The 6681-nt window shown below is 51.0% G+C and overlaps 3 non-coding genes across 3 annotated transcripts; all 3 read left to right on the top strand.

Moving 5' to 3' along the window:
* Positions 1 to 2141: 2141 nt before the first annotated feature.
* On the top strand, positions 2142 to 2215 carry TRNAT-AGU (transfer RNA threonine (anticodon AGU)). Its single transcript has one exon. It is a non-coding gene; the product is annotated as a tRNA-Thr (tRNA).
* A 1008-nt stretch (positions 2216 to 3223) lies between these two features.
* TRNAP-AGG (transfer RNA proline (anticodon AGG)) lies at positions 3224 to 3295 on the top strand. The gene has a single exon. It is a non-coding gene; the product is annotated as a tRNA-Pro (tRNA).
* Positions 3296 to 4868: 1573 nt separating this feature from the next.
* Positions 4869 to 4942, top strand: TRNAT-AGU (transfer RNA threonine (anticodon AGU)). Its single transcript has one exon. It is a non-coding gene; the product is annotated as a tRNA-Thr (tRNA).
* Positions 4943 to 6681: the final 1739 nt, after the last annotated feature.

Here is a 6681-nt window from a genome sequence, read left to right as displayed (position 1 = left end):
CAGCCGTTACTCTCCCCATACTGCTCAGCCGTTACTCTCCCCACACTGCTCAGCCCTTACTCTCCCCATACTGCTCAGCCCTTACTCTCCCCACACTGCTCAGCCGTTACTCTCCCCATACTGCTCAGCCGTTACTCTCCCCATACTGCTCAGCCGTTACTCTCCCCATACTGCTCAGCCGTTACTCTCCCCATACTGCTCAGCCGTTACTCTCCCCAGACTGCTCAGCTGTTATTCTCCCCATACTACTCAGCCGTTACTCTCCCCATACTGCTCAGCCGTTACTCTCCCCACACTGCTCAGCCGTTACTCTCCCCATACTGCTCAGTCGTTATTCTCCCCACACTGCTCAGCCGTTACTCTCCCCATACTGCTCAGCCGTTACTCTCCCCATACTGCTCAGTCGTTACTCTCCCCACACTGCTCAGCCGTTACTCTCCCCAGACTGCTCAGCCGTTACTCTCCCCATACTGCTCAGCCGTTACTCTCCCCATACTGCTCAGCCGTTACTCTCCCCATACTACTCAGCCGTTATTCTCCCCACACTGCTCAGCCGTTACTCTCCCCACACTGCTCAGCCGTTACTCTCCCCACACTGCTCAGCCGTTACTCTCCCCACACTGCTCAGCCGTTACTCTCCCCATACTGCTCAGCCGTTACTCTCCCCACACTGCTCAGCCGTTACTCTCCCCAGACTGCTCAGCCGTTACTCTCCCCATACTGCTCAGCCGTTACTCTCCCCATACTGCTCAGCCGTTACTCTCCCAGACTGCTCAGCCGTTACTCTCCCCATACTGCTCAGTCGTTACTCTCCCCATACTGCTCAGCCGTTACTCTCCCCACACTGCTCAGCCGTTACTCTCCCCACACTGCTCAGCCGTTACTCTCCCCAGACTGCTCAGCCGTTACTCTCCCCATATTGCTCAGCCGTTACTCTCCCCACACTGCTCAGCCCTTACTCTCCCCATACTGCTCAGCCCTTACTCTCCCCACACTGCTCAGCCGTTACTTTTACTTAACATGTAAGTATTACAGTGTAAGCTTTCTGTAACAATGTCACTGAATTGCTTTTGTCCCTGCTGAGTCTTTATTTACTCTCAGATTAAGATACTCTTTTCTATTGTATATTACTATGGGGTGTGACTGCTGTAGCAGTTACGTTCATTGGGTAGATTACTCGGTCTCCTATTTTGTGACAATTACAGAGCGTTACTTTTTATTCAGTGTTTCTTATTGTTTGTCTGTATTAATGAACTGTTTGTATTATTTGGGATGGGAAGCTGCATTTCTATCAGTTTGATACAGGGGCTGTGAGGTTGGTGCAGGTACCGGGCACTATACAGCAGGGCGCTGTGAGGTGGGTGCAGGTACCGGGCACTATACAGCAGGGTGCTGTGAGGTGGGTGCAGGTACCGGGCACTATACAGCAGGGCGCTGTGAGGTGGGTGCAGGTACCGGGCACTATACAGCAGGGCGCTGTGAGGTGGGTGCAGGTACCGGGCACTATACAGCAGGGTGCTGTGAGGTGGGTGCAGGTACTGGGCACTATACAGCAGGGTGCTGTGAGGTGGGTGCAGGTACCGGGCACTATACAGCAGGGTGCTGTGAGGTGGGTGCAGGTACCGGGCACTATACAGCAGGGCGCTGTGAGGTGGGTGCAGGTACCGGGCACTATACAGCAGGGTGCTGTGAGGTGGGTGCAGGTACTGGGCACTATACAGCAGGGTGCTGTGAGGTGGGTGCAGGTACCGGCACTATACAGCAGGGTGGTGTGAGGTGGGTGCAGGTACCGGGCACTATACAGCAGGGCGCTGTGAGGTGGGTGCAGGTACCGGGCACTATACAGCAGGGTGCTGTGAGGTGGGTGCAGGTACCGGCACTATACAGCAGGGTGGTGTGAGGTGGGTGCAGGTACCGGGCACTATACAGCAGGGCGCTGTGAGGTGGGTGCAGGTACCGGGCACTATACAGCAGGTGCTGTGAGGTGGGTGCAGGTACCGGGCACTATACAGCAGGGCGCTGTGAGGTGGGTGCAGGTACCGGGCACTATACAGCAGGGCGCTGTGAGGTGGGTGCAGGTACCGGGCACTATACAGCAGGGTTCTGTGAAGTGGCTGCAGGTACCTGACACTATACAGCAGGGTGCTGTGGCTTAGCTGGTTAAAGCGCCTGTCTAGTAAACATGAGATCCTGAGTTCAACTCTCAGCAGCGCCTGATAAATGTTCTTTTATCAACAAGCAAAGTATAAATATACTGTAGTGTCCCCTGAGATGGAAATAAATGTCTGCGTAAAAATTAGATTGTTAGCATTTTAAAGACTATATCACTGGATTGTTTTTCTATGCATGTGGTTAAGACAGAACTATAACAAATTGTATATTTAACCATTTTTATATTTTTCACCTTTTTTATAGTCCTCGTTGTAGATGAGATGCACGTGATTCAGAAACTATTTCTTCCGCTGTGATTCTTTGTACTTTTTCTATCCTCCTGTACCTGGGAATCTCTCCTCCTGCATATCACTATGCCCTCCCTACTGCCTTTTCTGGTTACTGTTTCCTCACTCCTTTGTGAACGTCTCTGCTCTCTCCAACTTCCCCACTCCCCACTGCCCCATTAGTTATACACCTCTCTCCCAACAACTTCTTTACCCCTCAATAAAAAACACCCACACAAATCCTCTATTCACACCCTCTATTCATACCCTTTCTTTACTTTTTTATTCAGTGTTTCTTATTGTTAGTCTGTATTAATAAACTGTTTGTATTATTTGGGAATGGGAAGCTGTATTTCTATCAGTATGATACAGGGGCTGTGAGGTGGGTGCAGGTACCGGCACTATACAGCAGGGTGCTGTGAGGTGGGTGCAGGTACCGGGCACTATACAGCAGGGTGCTGTGAGGTGGGTGCAGGTACCGGCACTATACAGCAGGGTGCTGTGAGGTGGGTGCAGGTACCGGGCACTATACAGCAGGGTGCTGTGAGGTGGGTGCAGGTACTGGTCACTATACAGCAGGGTGCTGTGAGGTGGGTGCAGGTACTGGGCACTATACAGCAGGATATACCTGGAGTTCCTGCAGCCGCTGGGCGCAGGTCTGTGCTGCGCTATCATCCTCCCCTCACAGAAGCAGCAGCCTGTGCTGGGAATATAATATGATGCGGCCTCTGTCCTGCTGCTGATGTGGCTTCTAACAACACATCTAGAATATGGTTCTGTCAGCTGGCTCGTTGGTCTAGGGGTATGATTCTCGCTTAGGGTGCGAGAGATTCCGGGTTCAAATCCCAGATGAGCCCCTCTACTTTTATAGCCCTATGAAGACTGTTAAATACTTTTACATTTAATTTGATCAAGTTTTATCACTCCCAATTAAGCGATTACTATACAAAGACAAATTTCCTTAGCCAATTCCAATCTGGCTTTCACCCCTAAGGCTGCGGCTCCAGTGTTGGCTGCTGCACGGGCACAGCTTAAAACCGCGATCTGCGGTCTGTAGGGCGCGATGGGAGGGGATCACAGCTGCACGCACCGGCAGGCGCACGTGCAGCACCTACACCAGGGCCGTCGCCTAAGGCATGGGACATAGTGACTTGAAGCTCGCTGAGGCGCGCTCCTGCTCTGTCTCGCCTGCTGAAAATTGAGCTTATTCCTGTCCTTGCAGGCGAGGCAGTGAGTGCGATCAGGGGGCGGAGCGGAGGCGTGCCAGGAGGTGGAGCGGGAGGCGGGGCTAGTCTCCCGCTCCCATTAGATGGGAGCGGTCACGTGACCGCTCCTCCGCTTCCCCGAGCGGCAAATTTCAAACCTGCCTGTCTCGGCAAAGTTTCTCAGCCTCCGCACGCATCAGCGCACATGCAGAGGGGGGAACTATAGCCGCGCTGATGACAGATGCAGGGGCTTTATGCATCTGCTCAGCGCAGCTCTGCCCGGCTCAGCGACGCTTAAACTCACTATGTCCCAGGCCTAAGGCTGCGTCTTTGCTGATCACGCATGCGCACATAAGCGTGGGTAGGCGCAATGCGTGCAAAGACAAAAAAAATTGTCTTTGTCGCGCAATGGGCCGGTCATATGCGCAGTTCTGCCAATGTGGACAAACCACTCATGTGATGTCACGGGCACGCCCTCACCACGCCCCATATCGCGGAACAAGGCACTATCTGCCCTTCCATTGGCTGCCCGCCGACCATATGATCTCGTCGCGGCAAGGAAAGACAAAATTCTTGTCTTCCCTGCCAGCGAGCGTATGATGGGGCTGTGGTGTGTGGCGAGCATGCCAAGCGCAGTGCCTGTCTCGGCAAAAGGGTGCAGGTACCGGGCACTATACAGCAGGGTGCTGTGAGGTGGGTGCAGGTACCGGGCACTATACAGCAGGGTGCTGTGAGGTGGGTGCAGGTACCGGGCACTATACAGCAGGGTGCTGTGAGGTGGGTGCAGGTACCGGGCACTATACAGCAGGGTGCTGTGAGGTGAGTGCAGGCACCGGGCACTATACAGCAGGGTGCTGTGAGGTGGGTGCAGGTACCGGGCACTATACAGCAGGGGCTGTGAGGTGGGTGCAGGTACCGGGCACTATACAGCAGGGTGCTGTGAGGTGGGTGCAGGTACCGGGCACTATACAGCAGGGCGCTGTGAGGTGGGTGCAGGTACCGGGCACTATACAGCAGGGCGCTGTGAGGTGGGTGCAGGTACCGGGCACTATACAGCAGGGTGCTGTGAGGTGGGTGCAGGTACCGTGTTTATACAGCAGGATGCTGTGAGGTGGGTGCAGGTACTCGGCACTATACAGCAGGGTGCTGTGAGGTGGATGCAGGTACCGGGCACTATACAACAGGGTGCTGTGAGGTGGGTGCAGTACCGGGCACTATACAGCAGGGTGCTGTGGCTTAGCTGGTTAAAGTGCCTGTCTAGTAAACAGGAGATCCTGAGTTCAACTCTCAGCAGCGCCTGATATATGTTCTTTTATCAACAAGCAAAGTATTAATATACTGTAGTGTCCTCTGAGATGGAAATAAATGTGTGTGACCCAGTGCCCGCGCAGTGTGACATTAAATACTTCCCTTTACCTAATGTGTAAAAATTATATCATAATCTTTTCTAAGACTGTATCACTGGATTGTTTTTCTATGCATGTGATAGAGACAGAACTATAAAATATTGTACATTTAACCATTTTTATATTTTTCCCTTTTTTTTTTATAACTGGTTTTATTGTTTTTTTTAAAGCATACATAAACAGTCATAGCATCTATTTTTCACCTTTTTTATAGTCATTGTAATGGTGAAAGGGTTAACCAGGCTCACTAATAAAGGTTAAGCCCACTTGGTTACCCCTGATCCGTGTGTTGGAGTCCTAGAGTGTCAGCTCTTGGACCCAGATGTCCTAAATGCATTACTGGGACTGTGTGCAAATTATGCGACATTAAAGATTTCTGTGTTTTGCCAGTGAGTGTATGTAATATATACCCTCACTCCATCCCTGACAGCAGAATAGGGGCTTATATATGTTACCCCACCACAGACTTGATACAGTATATTTTATTAAAGAGTTATATTTAATAGGTATATGTACTGATAACCTGTAAATGAACTGTGGGATTTCCAAGTCCTGGATTCCGAGGGACCAGATAACTACCAAGCTTTGTGCCTCTGGGTCTGTGCGGAGCCCGGACATGAAAGCCTCAGGGATGCCAAGGTGTTAGAACAGGAGGGGCATTGCAGTTCTGCTTGAGTACCCACATCCTGGGCTAACACAGGGCTATCCGGCCACCATGTGCCAGAACCCAGACTCTGTGGAGCCTGGGCAGCGAGTGGGCTCAGTATGCAAAGAGGAAGAGGTGTCACGTTGGTGGATGCCTCTTTACAGACTGAAAAAAGGTGCCCTCCCGGCTTTACAATACCGTCAAATCGGTGATTGGCTGGCAGGAGAATTCCCACGCTCTGATAGGCTGTAGAAGTTGGTGAATGAGACCCTGAAACCCATAAGGAGACTTGCAGCCAATCAGGAGCGCAGATTCCAAGCGCCAAACCAACAGCAGGAAATTCAGAGATGCTCTGTGCTGAATAGACACGAGCCGGCTTCAAGGATTTTGACTCAAGAATTTTGACTCATGTCCCATTTCTGAAGAACATAGCGGTCGTGTCTGGCATTGCACGCCGAAATCAGTTGCAGGACTTTCGTGAGTACCTACCGGTCATTGGAAAGGGCTCCTACAGAGGTCATTTTTGTGAATGTTATTTAAAGGATTGTGTGTATGTCTTTTTCTGAATGAAATTACAATTTATTTTACCTCCTTGCTTTGCTCAATCAATGATCCCGGTATAAAGAGGTGTTAAATAACCCGGTCTCCCGTGACAGTCCTCGTTGTAGATGGGATTCACATGATTCAGAAACAATTTCTTCCGCTGGGATCCATTTTAAAGGGTCAGATGTGTCAGAAATAGATCTCTGTGTGGTGCTTCATTTCTACTGAAAGGATCAACAAGGATCTATATACAAATAAAAGGATTTCATCTTCTACAAAAAGGGAAAAACACGTATAAACCTTTTACTACTGTAACAAGCCTGGTTCATATGAGACGAGGACGCAGAATGAGAAAAAAAGGTTGTTTCTAACACATAAGGCAAAATTCTTGTCTTCCCTGCCAGCGAACGTGTGATGGGGCTGTGGCGTGTGGCGAGCATGTC

Source organism: Ascaphus truei, unplaced genomic scaffold (assembly GCF_040206685.1).
Source record: "Ascaphus truei isolate aAscTru1 unplaced genomic scaffold, aAscTru1.hap1 HAP1_SCAFFOLD_526, whole genome shotgun sequence".
Lineage (NCBI taxonomy): Eukaryota > Metazoa > Chordata > Amphibia > Anura > Ascaphidae > Ascaphus > Ascaphus truei.
The sequence above is the reverse complement of the archived record's forward strand: the minus strand, read 5'-3'. Positions and strand labels throughout refer to the sequence as shown.